The sequence below is a fragment of the Salvelinus fontinalis genome, chromosome 12 (assembly GCF_029448725.1).
Source record: "Salvelinus fontinalis isolate EN_2023a chromosome 12, ASM2944872v1, whole genome shotgun sequence".
NCBI lineage: Eukaryota > Metazoa > Chordata > Actinopteri > Salmoniformes > Salmonidae > Salvelinus > Salvelinus fontinalis.
In genome coordinates, this window is record NC_074676.1 from 30,774,262 (window position 1) to 30,790,065 (window position 15,804).

Sequence of the window (15,804 nt, forward strand, 5' to 3'; positions counted from 1 at the left end):
ATTCCATGTTTGACGTGACTGAGTTAGCTGGAGTTGGCCAGCTAGATAGCAAGTGACAATAATATTATTATCCAGCCTGCATAGCAACCATTTAGTTTAGAAAGGACGACCAATACTTTTGCATAGCAACTATGCAACAAAACAAAAGTATGACTGGGTCGCGTCTGTAGCAACATGGCCAAAATAACTAACAACCAGATTATTGTCCGGACAACATCTTCTGGAGGAAGAATGAAATTGTATGAATTGACTTATCAAAATAACGTTTTAATGAAAAAATGCAATTCATTGTTATTTTAATATGTTGGTAACAGTTTATAAAAGCATTATACAATGGACATAATGTCTATTTACTGTGTTCCATCTGACTGCACAATCCACTGTCTCATCAGCCCAGCCAGGCAATTTCTAAACTTTATCTGCACTATAAAAAGCATCTAGACATTATCTCACATTTCTTTTAGACCAGCATTTAGTTTTCAACAGCGGAGATTTGTATAAACGCAACATTGTTTCAATATTCAAATTCGATCTCCAGCTGAATCGGCATCATTTTTATGTACAGTCGTGGCCTAAAGTTTTGAGAATGACACAAATATTAATTTCACAAAGTCTGCTGCCTCAGTGTCTTTAGATATTTTTGTCAGATGTTACTGTGGAATACTGAAGTATAATTACAAGCATTTCATAAGTGTCAAAGGCTTTTACTGACAATTACATGAAGTTGATGCCAAGTGTCAATATTTGCAGTGTTGACCCTTCTTATTCAAGACCTCAGCAATCCGCCTTGGCATGCTGTCAATTAACTTCTGGGCCACATCCTGACTGATGGCAGCCCATTCTTGCATAATCAATGCTTGGAGTTTGTCAGAATTTGTGGGGTTTTGTTTGTCCACCTGCCTCATGAGGATTGACCACAAGTTCTCAATTGGGATAAAGGTCGGGAGAGTTTCCTGGCCATGGACCCAAAATATCGATGTTTTGTTCCCCGAGCCACTTAGTTATCACTTTCGCCTTATGGCAAAGTGCTCCAACATGCTGGAAAAGGCATTGTTCGTCACCAAACTGTTCCTGGGTGGTTGGGAGAAGTTGCTCTCGGAGGATGTGTTGGTACCATTCTTTATTCATGGCTGTGTTCTTAGGCAAAATTGTGAGTGAGCCCACTCCCTTGGCTGAGAAGCAACCCCACAAATGAATGGTCTAAGGATGCTTTACTGTTGGCATGACACAGTACTGATGGTAGCGCTCACCTTGTCTTCTCCGGACAAGCTTTTTTCCGGATGCCCCAAACAATCGGAAAGGGGATTCATCAGAGAAAATTACTTTACCCCAGTCCTCAGCCGTCCAATCCCTGTACCTTTTGCAGAATACCAGTCTGTCCTTTATGTTTTTCCTGGGGAGAAGTGGCTTCTTTGCTGCCTTTCTTGACACCAGGCCATCCTCCAAAAGTCTTCGCCTCACTGTGTGTGCAGATGCATTCACACCTGCCTGTTGCCATTCCTGAGCAAGCTCTGTACTGGTGGTGCCCCGATCCCACAGCTGAATCAACTTTAGGAGACGGTCCTGGCGCTTGCTGGACTTTCTTGGGCGCTCTGAAGACTTCTTCACAACAATTGAACCGCTCTCCTTGAAGTTCTTGATGATCCGATAAATGGTTGATTTAGGTGCAATCTTACTGGCAGCAATATCCTTGCCTGTGAAGCCATTTTTGTGCAAAGCGATGATGATGGCACGTGTTTCCTTGCAGGTAACCATGGTTGACAGAGGAAGAACAATGATTCCAAGCACCACCCTCCTTTTGAAGCTTCCAGTCTGTTATTCAAACTCAATCAGCATGACAGGCAGCCTCGTCAACACTCACACCTGTGTTAATGAGAGAATCACTGACATGATGTCAGCTGGTCCTTTTGTGGCAGGGCTGAAATGCAGTGGAAATGTTTTGGGGGGATTCAGTTCATTTGCATGGCAAAGAGGGACTTTGCAATTAATTGCAATTCATCTGATCACTCTTCATAACATTCTGGAGTAATTGCAAATTGCCATCATACAAACTGAGGCAGTAGACTTTGTGAAAATTAATATTTGTGTCATTTTCAAAACTTTTTGCCACAACTGTATATACACAAATAAATATCAATAGAAAAAATGTCTAATGAAATGCAGCTAGTTTGAAGTGATATGTTAGCTGTGTTTTTGGCTAGTTCCTCTGAAACAACAGCGTGTTGACTAGAGAGCACATTTTCTATGCCAGGTGAAATCGCGCATCATTAGCTCATTGTTATGGATGTATCCAAATAAATGTCACTAGAAAACAGCTTAAACCACTGCCGGCGCGCTCATTAGGCAGGATTAGATCTGCCGCCTTATGCGGGGGTAGCACCTCCAACAACACATAAACACATAAAACCTCACATGAATCCACCCAAAAACAATGACAAGTTCTCTCAATCAGTGGCATATGGGCATTTTAGGTGAACACTGATGACACCCTTTGATAAGCAGTGCCCACTTTATCAACGTCAGGGGTGTAAAAACAGGGTGCTGTTGGAGAGATGCATGTCCGCAGCGTTCCCACCAACGTTCCGTCAAAAAAATGATCTAACTCAAATATAGGTTATGGTAGAAAGAATATGTGGCCTTTTCTGTAGTCTATAGGCTGGAGATAAAATGTATGACAATATAATGAGAATGACACTTTTTACATCATGCAGGTTTCTCCAATCATATAGCCTAACCTTAATGGCGCTCAATCAAAAAAAGAAAGGTGAATTCAGGTGAAAGCTTTGATCCCTTATTGATGTCACTTCAATCAGTGTAGATGAAGGAGAGGAGACAGGTTGAAGAACGATTTTTAAGCCTAAAGACAATTGAGAAATGGATTCCTGTGGAATGCTTGACACCTTGTGGAGTCCATGCCCCGACAAATTGAGGCTGTTCTGAGGGTAAAAGAGGGTGCAACTCAATATTAGGAAGGTGTTTCTAATGTTTTGTACACTCAGTGTATATATATATATATATACACACACATACACACACATACTGAACAAAAATATAAACGCAACATGTAAAGTGTGAAATAAAATATCAAATGTTTTTTTGCCAAGATAATCCATCCACCTGACAGGTGTGGCATATCAAGAAGCTGATACCCTGTGTATATAGCCTCATTGTTGTTATTTTATTGGGTTACTTTAGTTTATTTAGCAAATATTTTCCTAACTCAATTTCTTAAACTGCATTGTTGGTTAAGGCCTTGTAAATAAGCATTTCACGGTAAGGTCTACAGCTGTTGTATTCGGTGCATGTGGCAAATAAAATTGGATTTGATTAGCACACTCTTTCTTCAACTTGAAATGTCTTGTCTGAGAAGAAACTGTGATAAAGCCCCATAATTTCTACTTGTCCATTTGAAAAGCAGAAAATCCTCAATCAGAACCTTAAGTCATTCCATCTCATTATCCATTGCACTCCACTGACCCTGGCTATGAAGGGTCTTCACTGCAATCTCCATCGTGGCCAGAACCTAAGGGTCTGCATCAAGGATGCTCCTCTTGCCTCCTGTCTCTACCTGCAACAGAACACCCCAACCTCTGTCATCCACTAAGCATATGTGGTAGGTTACTTCCTTTAATAAATGTGCCTCTATCTCCACCTGCAGGTAGAAATGAGAAACACAATTTTTATTTATTTAATTTCACCTTTATTTAACCAGGTAGGCAAGTTGAGAATCATTTACAATTGCGACCTGGCCAAGATAAAGCAAAGCAGTTCGACACATACAACAACACAGAGTTACACATGGAGTAAAACAAACATACAGTAGAATAATACAGTAGAAAAATAAGTCTATATACAATGTGAGCAAATGAGGTGAGATAAGGGAGGTAAAGGCAAAAAAAGGCCATGGTGGCGAAGTAAATACAATATAGCAAGTAAAACACTGGAATTGTAGATTTGCAGTGGAAGAATGTGCAAAGTAAAGATAGAAATAATGGGGTGCAAAGGAGCAAAATAAATAAATAGAGTAGGGGGAGAGGTAGTTGTTTGGGCTAAATTATAGATGGGCTATGTACAGGTGCAGTAATCTGTGAGCTGCTCTGACAGCTGGTGCTTATAGCTAGTGAGGGAGATAAGTGTTTCCAGTTTCAGAGATTTTTGTAGTTCGTTCCAGTCATTGGCAGCAGAGAACTGGAAGGAGAGGCGGCCAAAGGAAGAATTGGTTTTGGGGGTGACCAGAGAGATATACCTGCTGAAGCGCGTGCTACAGGTGGGTGCTGCTATGGTGACCAGCGAGCTGAGATAAGGGGGGACTTTACCTAGCAGGGTCTTGTAGATGACCTTGAGCCAGTGGGTTTGGTGCCGAGTATGAAATGAGGGCCAGCCAACGAGAGCGTACAGGTCGCAGTGGTGGGTAGTATATGGGGCTTTGGTGACAAAACTGATGGCACTGTGATAGACTGCATCCAATTTATTGAATAGGGTATTGGAGGCTATTTTGTAAATGAAATCGCTGAAGTCGAGGATCGGTAGGATGGTCAATTTTACAAGGGTATGTTTGGCAGCATGAGTGAAGGATGCTTTGTTGCAAAATAGGAAGCCAATTCTAGATGTAACTTTGGATTGAAGATGTTTGATGTGAGTCTGGAAGGAGAGTGTACAGTCTAACAAGACACCTAGGTATTTGTAGTTGTCCACATATTCTAAGTCAGAACCGTCCAGAGTAGTGATGTTGGACGGGCGGGCAGGTGCAGGCAGCGATCGGTTGAAGAGCATGCATTTAGTTTTACTTGTATTTAAGAGCAATTGGAGGCTACGGAAAGAGAGTTGTATGGCATTGAAGCTCGTCTGGAGGGTTGTTAACACAGTGTCCAAAGAAGGGCCAGAAGTATACAGAATGGTGTTGTCTGCATAGAGGTGGATCAGAGACTCACCAGCAGCAAGAGCGACATCATTGGTGTATACAGAGAAGAGAGTCGGTGCAAGAATTGAACCCTGTGGCACCCCCATAGAGACTGCCAAAGGCCCGGACAACAGGCACTCCGATTTGACACACTGAACTCTATCAGAGAAGTAGTTGGTGAACCAGGCAAGGCAATCATTTGAGAAACCAAGGCTATCGAGTCTGCCGATGAGGATGTGGTGATTGACAGAGTCGAAAGCCTTGGCCAGGTCAATGAATACGGCTGCACAGCATTGTTTCTTATCGATGGCGGTTAAGATATCGTTTAGGACCTTGAGCGTGGCTGAGGTGCACCCATGACCAGCACTGAAACCAGATTGCATAGCGGAGAAGGTTTGTGTACAAACTTAATTTTCACTGACTCACCCAATGATGTGCAACTCACTCACCGGGGATGGCCGATGTGCTACTGCCAAAAGCTTGTCTATCTCTCTCTTGTTTTACTTTGTAAAACAATGCTGTTTGCACAATAGCGCTATTTGGAAGTTGATAACTTTGGTAGCCTACAGACAAATGAGTCTTCTCTTTTCAGCAGGATACATTTGCTTTACAAACTGTGTTTTCACGCGAATGTATTTGAAATACTTGTTTTACACGCATACTGTTCCCCGACCGTATGCCCGGTGTACATAGCACAAGATGCCTTGCGGTGAAACACCTCTTCCCATTCATTTTCAACGGAAGGTAAAGAAGCAGAGAGTCTGAGGACAATTGGGTGATGCGTGAGCGCCTGTGAAAAATATAAAACTTTTCCCAACTTTATGCAAATAACCAGCGGCGACCGCTGTGCGATGACCAATCATATCGAGTGGCTCACATGACGAATTGCGTTGCGACCCAAGGCTGGAGACTTTCTTCAGATCATTGTCTATTTGTGTACTTCTTGTATGTATACATACTATTCTACTTTTTTTTTAAATGGAGACTTTGTTTAGCGAAGATAGCTGACAAAAATTATAGGATGGAAGCAAATGTAAGTGATTGTAACGTCATTACGAATCATGCAAAATATGTACAGTTGATAGGAATATGTTAGTTAATGTAGACAAACGATTATGCATATTTTTTTATCAAAAAGTTCATTTACGAAAATCGCGATTTAGAATCTAGTTTTTCACAATTGGGCCTTTATTAGTTAACTTATATATTATTTTATTCATATCCAGTTTGATGATAGGTCCAGTCCAGTTTCAGTGGAAGTGAGCATTGATGTTGATGATATGCCCAGTCCAGTTTCAGTGGAAGAGAGAGTCAGGGAAGGCCAGGATGCCAGACCAACTTTTGATTATTTCAAGAGACCCAAGTCAGATGACCTAAAAACATTTTTTTGTTTCCACCCTATGCATGAATCTAAACCTTTTCTGTTTGGAAGACTGCACCAATCGGAAATGGCTGTCATACAATGAAGAAAGAAAGCCATGCGTTATTGTCAGGTTTTGGCCAAGACTGTTCAGGTTTTGGTCACTAGATGTCCCCATTGCACCTTTTTTGTACCTTTTGTTTTTCTTGCTCTAATTATTGTTTGCACCTGTAGGTCATTCCCTTGTTAGTATTTAAACCCTGTGTGTTCCTCAGTTCCTTGCTCAGTGTTTGTAAGTTAGCACCCAGCCCCAGCCTTGTTTTATACAGATATTTCTCTTGTTGGATTTTCCAGAGGTTCTCTGGTTTAGTTCTTGTGTATTATTTGAGTAGTCTTTTGAGGTTTGTTTTTTCCCTGCTGTTTTTTACCACTTTGTGGAGTTTCTTTTGTATTTTGGAGGATTTCCATTTTGTGCCTCTTGGCTTTATTTTTGGACATTGTGGATTTAGTTTCTTTGCCTGAAGATTTTGTTCTTTTATTAAACCACCATCTCTAGTACTGCTGTGTCTGCCTCATCTTCTGGGTTCTGACGATTATTAGTGACTGTTTCTTGCACCGGGTCCTGACAGTTATACTGTTCAATTTGTATGACATTTGTGAAGCCTACTGACAGCAGTATTTTTATGAGTGGAATGACAGATTGGAAACATGTTCACCATAGGGTAGAAGAGCACGAGAAGAGCAACATGCACAGAAGTAGTGCTGAGGCATACTTTTTAAGGTCCTCCAAAGCAGACACTCAAAGTCTGCTCAGTGGCAGTCAGAAGGGAAGTGAAGTGAAGCCCCAAAATTGTCCTACCTGGAAGCCTGTGTTTCAGACATAAGGAATTGGATGGTGGCAAATGTTCTACTTTTAAACTCGGACAAAACAGAGATGCTAGTTCTAGGTCCCAAGAAACAAAGAGATCTTCTGTTGAATCTGACAATTCATCCTGATGGTTGTACAGTCATCTCAAATAAAACTGTGAAGGACCTCGGCGTTACTCTGGACCCTGATCTCTCTTTTGACGAACATATCAAGACTGTTTCTTTTTCCATCTACGTAACATTGCAAAAATCAGACACTTTCTGTCCACAAATGATGCAGAAAAATTAATCCATGCTTTTGTCACTTCTAGGTTAGACTACTGCAATGCTCTACTTTCCGGCTACCCGAATAAAGCAACTAATAGACTTCAGTTAGTGCTAAACACGGCTGCTAGAATCTTGACTAGAACACATTTTTTATCATATTACTCCTAACCTAACTGCTACCGTACAAAGCATTACATGGGCTTGCTCCTACCTCCGACCTACAAAATAACTTCCAATACTCTACTCAGCAAATTGGATGCAGTATATCACAGTGCCATCTGTTTTGTTACCAAAGCGCCTTATACCACCCACCACTGCGACCTGTATGCTCTAGTCGGCTGGCCCTCGCTACATATTCGTCGCCAGACCCACTGGCTCCAGGTCATCTACAAGTCTATGCTAGGTAAAGCTCCGCCTTATCTCAGCTCACGATAACAAAACCCACACGTAGCACGCACTCCAGCAGGTATATCTCACTGGTCATCCCCAAAGCCAACACCTCGTTTGGCCGCCTTTCCTTCCACTTCTCTGCTGCCAGTGACTGGAACGAATTGCAAAAATCACTGAAGCTGGAGACTTACATTTCCCTCACTAACTTTAAACATCAGCTACCTGAGCAGTTAACCGATCACTGCAGCTGTACATAGTCCATCTGTAAATAGCCCACCCAATCTACCTACCTCACCTCCATATTGTTTTTATTTACTTTGCTGCTCTTTTGCACACCAGTATCACTACTTACACACCATCATCTGCTCATCCTCATTTGCTCATCTATCACTCCAGTGTTAATCTGTTAATTGTAATTACTTTGCTATTATGGCCTATTTATTGCCATACCTCCTCATGCCATTTGCACACACTTATAGACTTTCTTTTTTTTCTATTTGTAACGCTCGTCTTCCTCCTCGTCTGAAGAGGAGCAAGGATCGGACCAAAATGCAGCGTGGTTTGAATACATACTTATAATAATATCAACGAAGACGAAAAACACTTGATAAACTACAAAACAACAAAACGACGTGAACAGACCTGAACATGAGAACATAAAACATGAACGCACGAACAGGAACGAACGAACGAACGAAACGAAACAGTACCATGTTGCGAGCAAACACAGACACAGCAACAATCACCCACAAACAAACAGTGAGAACAGCCTACCTTAATATGGTTCTCAATCAGAGGAAACGTAAAACACCTGCCCCTGATTGAGAACCATATCAGGCTAATACAATGAACCCAACATAGAAACACATAACATAGAATGCCCACCCAGCTCACGTACTGACCAACTAAACAAGGATAAACAAAGGAAACAAAGTCAGGAACGTGACACTATTGTGTTGACTGTACGCTTGTTTATTCCATGTAACTCTGTGTTGTTGTTTCTGTCGCACTGCTTTGCTTTATCTTGGCCAGGTCGCAGTTGTAAATGAGAACTTGTTCTCAAGTAGCTTACCTTGTTAAATAAAGGTTAAATAAATAACATAAAAAAATCTTTGCGATTTGGTACTGCCGTACATACCTACACGTACACTACGGTCACAAGACGCAGGCCTCCTTATTGTCCCTAGAATTTCTAAGCAAACAGCTGAAGGCAGGGCTTTCTCCTATAGAGCTCCATTTTGATGGAATTGTCTGCCTATCTATGTGAGAGACGCGGACTCGACCTTTAAGTCTTTATTGAAGACTCATCTCTTCAGTAGGTCCTATGATTGAGTGTTGTCTGGCCCAGGAGTGTGAAGGTTAACGGAAAGGCACTGGAGCAACGAACCGCCCTTGCTGTCTCTGCCTGGCCGGTTCCCCTCTCTCCACTGAGATTCTCTGCCTCAAACCCTATTACATGGGCTGAGTCACTGTCTTACTGGTGCTCTTCCATGCCATCCCTAGGAGGGGTGCGTCACTTGAGTGGGTTGAGTCACTGTCGTGATCTTCCTGTCCGGGTTGGGCCCCCCCCTTGGGTTGTGCCGTGGGGGAGATCTTCATGGGCTATACTCGGCCTTGTCCCAGGATGGTAAGTTGGTGGTTGGAGCTATCCCTCTAGTGGTGTGGGGGCTGTGCTTTGGCAAAGTGGGTGGGGTTATATCCTGCCTGTTTGGCCCTATCCAGGGGTATCGTCAGACGGGGCCATAGTGTCTCACGCCCCTCCTGTCTCAGCCTCCAGTATTTATGCTGCAATAGTTTGTGTCGGGGAGCTAGGGTCAGTCTGTTATATCTGGAGTATTTCTCCTGTCTTATCCGGTGTCCTGTGTGAATTTAAGTATGCTCTCTCTAATTTTCTCTCTCTTTTTCTTTCTCTCTTTCGTTCTCTCTCTCTCTCGGAGGACCTGAGCCCTAGGACCATGCCTCAGGACTACCTGGCCTGATGACTCCTTGCTGTCCCCAGTCCACCTGGTCGTGCTGCTGCTCCAGTTTCAACTGTTCTGCCTGCGGCTATGGAACTCTGACCTGTTTACCGGATGTGCTACCTGTCCCAGACCTGCTGTTTTCAACTCTCTAGAGACAGCAGGAGCGGTAGAGATGATCGGCTATGAAAAGCAAAATGACATTTACTCCTGAGGTGCTGACCTGTTGCACCCTCTACAACCACTGTGATTATTATTATTTGACCCTGCTGGTCATCTATGAACATTTGAACATCTTGGCCATGTTCTATTATATTCTCCACCCGGCACAGCCAGAAGAGGACTGGCCACCCCTTATAACCTGCTCCTCTCTAGGTTTCTTCCTAGGTTCTGGCCTTTCTAGGGAGTTTTTCCTAGCCACCGTGCTTCTACACCTGCATTGCTTGCTGTTTGGGGTTTTAGGCTGGGTTTCTGTACAGCACTTTGAGATATCAGCTGATGTAAGAAGGGCTTAATAAATACATTTGATTGATTGATTGATTGAGATGTCTGCCCATAGAGAGCAAGTAAGCAGGAGAAGGCAGGTGCTGGAACGTGTTGTAGACATAGTGAAAGTCATTGGCAAGTTACAGGGGGATGCAGTCTGAGGCTGTGTATTCATTAGAAGACACCAGCATCGATCACGGTAATTTATTGGTGATGATAAATCTGCTGGGAGAGTATGACGTCTGCTTGAAAGAACATCTCACCGAATGCATTGAGAAAAGCAAGAACCTACATCAGTCTGGGGCAAGAGGCGGAGGTTCTCTAATCACACTCCTCTAAAAAAAACTGTCAATCCCGTCAATCACACAATTCAGAGCATTATCCAAGTGAAATTGAGTAAGCTGGAATATACTCTGTCCAGATAGACACAACTCAGGACATAACTTCTCAAGACCAGTGCTCTGTCATTGTGAGATAATTGACAGACGTCGTACAAGAAAGGCTTGTGGCTGCTGTGAAGTGTGAGGCATCCACTGGACAGTAATTTGTTCAGTTGTTGACAGATGTCGTGGATAAACTAAAATTACACATGAGCAAGTGCATTGGCAATGCTACGGATGAAGCATCCAATATGCAGGGAAAATACAAGGGCTTCTCTACTCTGCCTCAAAGTTCCCCTCTGTGAATCCTACCAAAGGATGGATGTGTGGGAGAAGAAGAGCCAGGACACGCGACACAGACACCTATCTCCAATCAGAGAAACAAGCTGGTGGGTTAAGGATAGTGCTTTGAAGAAGGTCTTTTGATCCTTTGGAAAACCAGACCAGGGTCTCTATGTTGAAGTACTCCTCACACTATCAGCCATACAAGGACAGGCCAACATGAAGACAACTGTCACGATCGTGTGGAGGATTGACGGACCAAAACGCAGCAGTAGGAAAATAAGCCATATTCCTTTTAATGAATACGAAGGCAAAAACGAAACAAAAACACTTACACACTAACAAAACAAGAAAACGATCGTGAAGCTATGAACGAAGTGCACATACAGGCTACAAACGTATAACATAGACAATTACCCACATCAAATGAAAGCCCATGGCCACCCTAAATATGGCTCCCAATCAGAGACAACAGAAATCAGCTGTCTCTAATTGGGAACCCATTCAGGTAACCATAGACTCTCCTAGACAACTACACCAACATAGACACAACTAGACACATGCACTCAACACAAACCCATACACTACACCCAACACCCCCTTTACCATATAACCACCCAAAACCTATAAAACACAAACATTCCCCATGTCACACCCTGACCTAACTAAAATAATAAAGAAAACAAATAATACTAAGGCCAGGGCGTGACATAACCCCCCCCCCTTAAGGTGCGAACTCCGGGCGTACCATTACACAGTCTAGGGGAGGGTCTGGGTGGGCTTCCTTCCACGGTGGCGGCTCCGGCACTGGTCGTGGTCCCCACCCCACCATAGTCACTAACCGCCTCCTTAGCTTCCTCCAAATGACCCCCCTCCACATTAACCCCACTGAATTAAGGGGCAGTTCCGGACTAAGGGGCAGCTCCGGACTAAGGGGCAGCTCCGGACTAAGGGGCAGCTCCGGACTAAGGGGCAGTACCAGGGTAAGGGGCAGCACCAGGATAAGGGAGAGCACCAGGATAAGGGGCAGCACCAGGATAAGGGGCAGCACCAGGATAAGGGGCAGCTCCGGACTGAGGAACGGCAGCTCCGGACTGAGGGACTGCAGCTCCGGACTGAGGGACGGCCCATGGCTGGCTGACAGATCTGGCTGCTCATGGCTGGCTGACGGATCTGGCTGCTCATGGCTGGCTGACGGATCTGGCTGCTCATGGCTGGCTGACGGATCTGGCTGCTCATGGCTGGCTGACGGATCTGGCTGCTCATGGCTGGCTGACGGATCTGGCTGCTCATGGCTGGCTGACGGATCTGGCTGCTCATGGCTGGCTGACGGATCTGGCTGCTCATGGCTGGCTGACGGATCTGGCTGCTCATGGCTGGCTGGCGGATCTGGCAGATCCTGTCTGGTTGGCGGCTCTGGCAGATCCTGTCTGGTTGGCGGCTCTGGCAGATCCTGTCTGGTTGGCGGCTCTGGCAGATCCTGTCTGGTTGGCGGCTCTGGCAGATCCTGTCTGACGAATGGCTCTAGCGGCTCCTGACTGACGAACGGCTCTGACGGCTCGGGACAGACGGGCGGCTCTAATGGCTCGGGGCAGACAGATGGCTCAGATGGCGCTGGGTAGACGGATGGCTCAGATGGCGCTGGGTAGACGGATGGCTCAGATGGCGCTGGGTAGACGGATGGCTCAGATGGCGCTGGGTAGACGGATGGCTCAGATGGCGCTGGGTAGACGGATGGCTCAGATGGCGCTGGGTGGACGGATGGCTCAGATGGCGCTTGGCAGACGGGCAGTTCAGGCATCGCTGTGCAGACGACAGACTCTTGCCGGCTGAGGCGCACTGTAGGCCTGGTGCGTGGTGCCGGAACTGGTGGTACCGGGCTGGGGACACGCATCTCAGGGCTAGTGCGGGGAGCAGGAACAGGGCATACTGGACCCTGGGAGCGCACATTAGGCCTAGTGCGCGGTGCCGGAACTGGTGGTACCGGACTGGGGACACGCATCTCAGGGCTAGTGCGGGGAGCAGCAACAGGACGCACAGGACTCTGGGGACACACAGGAGGCTTGGTGCGTGGTTTATGCACTGGTGGTAAAGGGCTGGAGACACGCACCATAGGGCTAGTGCGTGGAGGAGGCACTGGTGGTACTGGGTAGGGGCGGGGAGGTGGCGCCGGAAATACCGGACCGTGCATGCGTACTGGCTCCCTTGAGCGCCGAGCCTGCCCAACCTTACCTGGTTGTATGCTCCCCGTCGCCTGACCAGTGCGGGGAGGTGGAATAACCCGCACCGGCCTATGTAGGCGAACCGGGGACACCATGCGTAAGGCTGGTGCCATGTACGCCGGCCCGAGGAGACGCACTGGTGACCAGATGCGTTGGGCCGGCTTCATGACATACGGCTCAACGCTCAGTCTAGCCCGGCCGATACGTGGAGCTGAAATGTACCGAACCGGGCTATGCACGCGTACAGGAGACACCGTGCGCTCTACTGCGTAACACGGTGTCTGCCCGTACTCTCGCTCTCCACGGTAAGTACAGGGAGTAGGCGCAGGTTTCCTACCTGACTTCGCCACACTCCCCTTTAAGGCCCCCCCCAAGAAATTTTTGGGTTGTACTCACGGGCTTCCAGCCTTGTCTCCGTGCTGCCTCCTCATATCGCCTCCTCTCGGCTTTAGCTGCCTCCAGCTCTTCACGAGGAAGGCGATATTCTCCCGGTTGTGCCCACGGCCCCTTACCATCCAGTATCTCCTCCCATGTCCAAGAATCCTGTGTAGGTGGGTCCTGTTGCCGCTTTACATGCCGCTTGGTCCTGTATTGGTGGGTAATTCTGTCACGATCGTGTGGAGGATTGAAGGACCAAAACGCAGCAGTAGGAAAATAAGCCATATTCCTTTTAATGAATACGAAGGCAAAAACGAAACAAAAACACTTACACACTAACAAAACAAGAAAACGATCGTGAAGCTATGAACGAAGTGCACATACAGGCTACAAACGTATAACATAGACAATTACCCACATCAAATGAAAGCCCATGGCCACCCTAAATATGGCTCCCAATCAGGGACAACAGAAATCAGCTGTCTCTAATTGGGAACCCATTCAGGTAACCATAGACTCTCCTAGACAACTACACCAACATAGACACAACTAGACACATGCACTCAACACAAACCCATACACTACACCCAACACCCCCTTTACCATATAACCACCCAAAACCTATAAAACACAAACATTCCCCATGTCACACCCTGACCTAACTAAAATAATAAAGAAAACAAATAATACTAAGGCCAGGGCGTGACATAACCCCCCCCTTAAGGTGCGAACTCCGGGCGCACCATTACACAGTCTAGGGGAGGGTCTGGGTGGGCTTCCTTCCACGGTGGCGGCTCCGGCACTGGTCGTGGTCCCCACCCCACCATAGTCACTAACCGCCTCCTTAGCTTCCTCCAAATGACCCCCCTCCACATTAACCCCACTGAATTAAGGGGCAGTTCCGGACTAAGGGGCAGCTCCGGACTAAGGGGCAGCTCCGGACTAAGGGGCAGCTCCGGACTAAGGGGCAGTACCAGGGTAAGGGGCAGCACCAGGATAAGGGAGAGCACCAGGATAAGGGGCAGCACCAGGATAAGGGGCAGCACCAGGATAAGGGGCAGCTCCGGACTGAGGAACGGCAGCTCCGGACTGAGGGACTGCAGCTCCGGACTGAGGGACGGCCCATGGCTGGCTGACAGATCTGGCTGCTCATGGCTGGCTGACGGATCTGGCTGCTCATGGCTGGCTGACGGATCTGGCTGCTCATGGCTGGCTGACGGATCTGGCTGCTCATGGCTGGCTGACGGATCTGGCTGCTCATGGCTGGCTGACGGATCTGGCTGCTCATGGCTGGCTGACGGATCTGGCTGCTCATGGCTAGCTGACGGATCTGGCTGCTCATGGCTGGCTGACGGATCTGGCTGCTCATGGCTGGCTGACGGATCTGGCTGCTCATGGCTGGCTGATGGATCTGGCTGCTCATGGCTGGCTGACGGATCTGGCTGCTCATGGCTGGCTGACGGATCTGGCTGCTCATGGCTGGCTGACGGATCTGGCTGCTCATGGCTGGCTGACGGATCTGGCTGCTCATGGCTGGCTGACGGATCTGGCTGCTCATGGCTGGCTGACGGATCTGGCTGCTCATGGCTGGCTGGCGGATCTGGCAGATCCTGTCTGGTTGGCGGCTCTGGCAGATCCTGTCTGGTTGGCGGCTCTGGCAGATCCTGTCTGGTTGGCGGCTCTGGCAGATCCTGTCTGGTTGGCGGCTCTGGCAGATCCTGTCTGGTTGGCGGCTCTGGCAGATCCTGTCTGACGAATGGCTCTAGCGGCTCCTGACTGACGAACGGCTCTGACAGCTCGGGACAGACGGGCGGCTCTAATGGCTCGGGGCAGACAGATGGCTCAGATGGCGCTGGGTAGACGGATGGCTCAGATGGCGCTGGGTAGACGGATGGCTCAGATGGCGCTGGGTAGACGGATGGCTCAGATGGCGCTGGGTAGACGGATGGCTCAGATGGCGCTGGGTAGACGGATGGCTCAGATGGCGCTTGGCAGACGGGCAGTTCAGGCATCGCTGTGCAGACGACAGACTCTTGCCGGCTGAGGCGCACTGTAGGCCTGGTGCGTGGTGCCGGAACTGGTGGTACCGGGCTGGGGACACGCATCTCAGGGCTAGTGCGGGGAGCAGGAACAGGGCATACTGGACCCTGGGAGCGCACATTAGGCCTAGTGCGCGGTGCCGGAACTGGTGGTACCGGACTGGGGACACGCATCTCAGGGCTAGTGCGGGGAGCAGCAACAGGACGCACAGGACTCTGGGGACACACAGGAGGCTTGGTGCGTGGTTTATGCACTGGTGGTAAAGGGCTGGAGA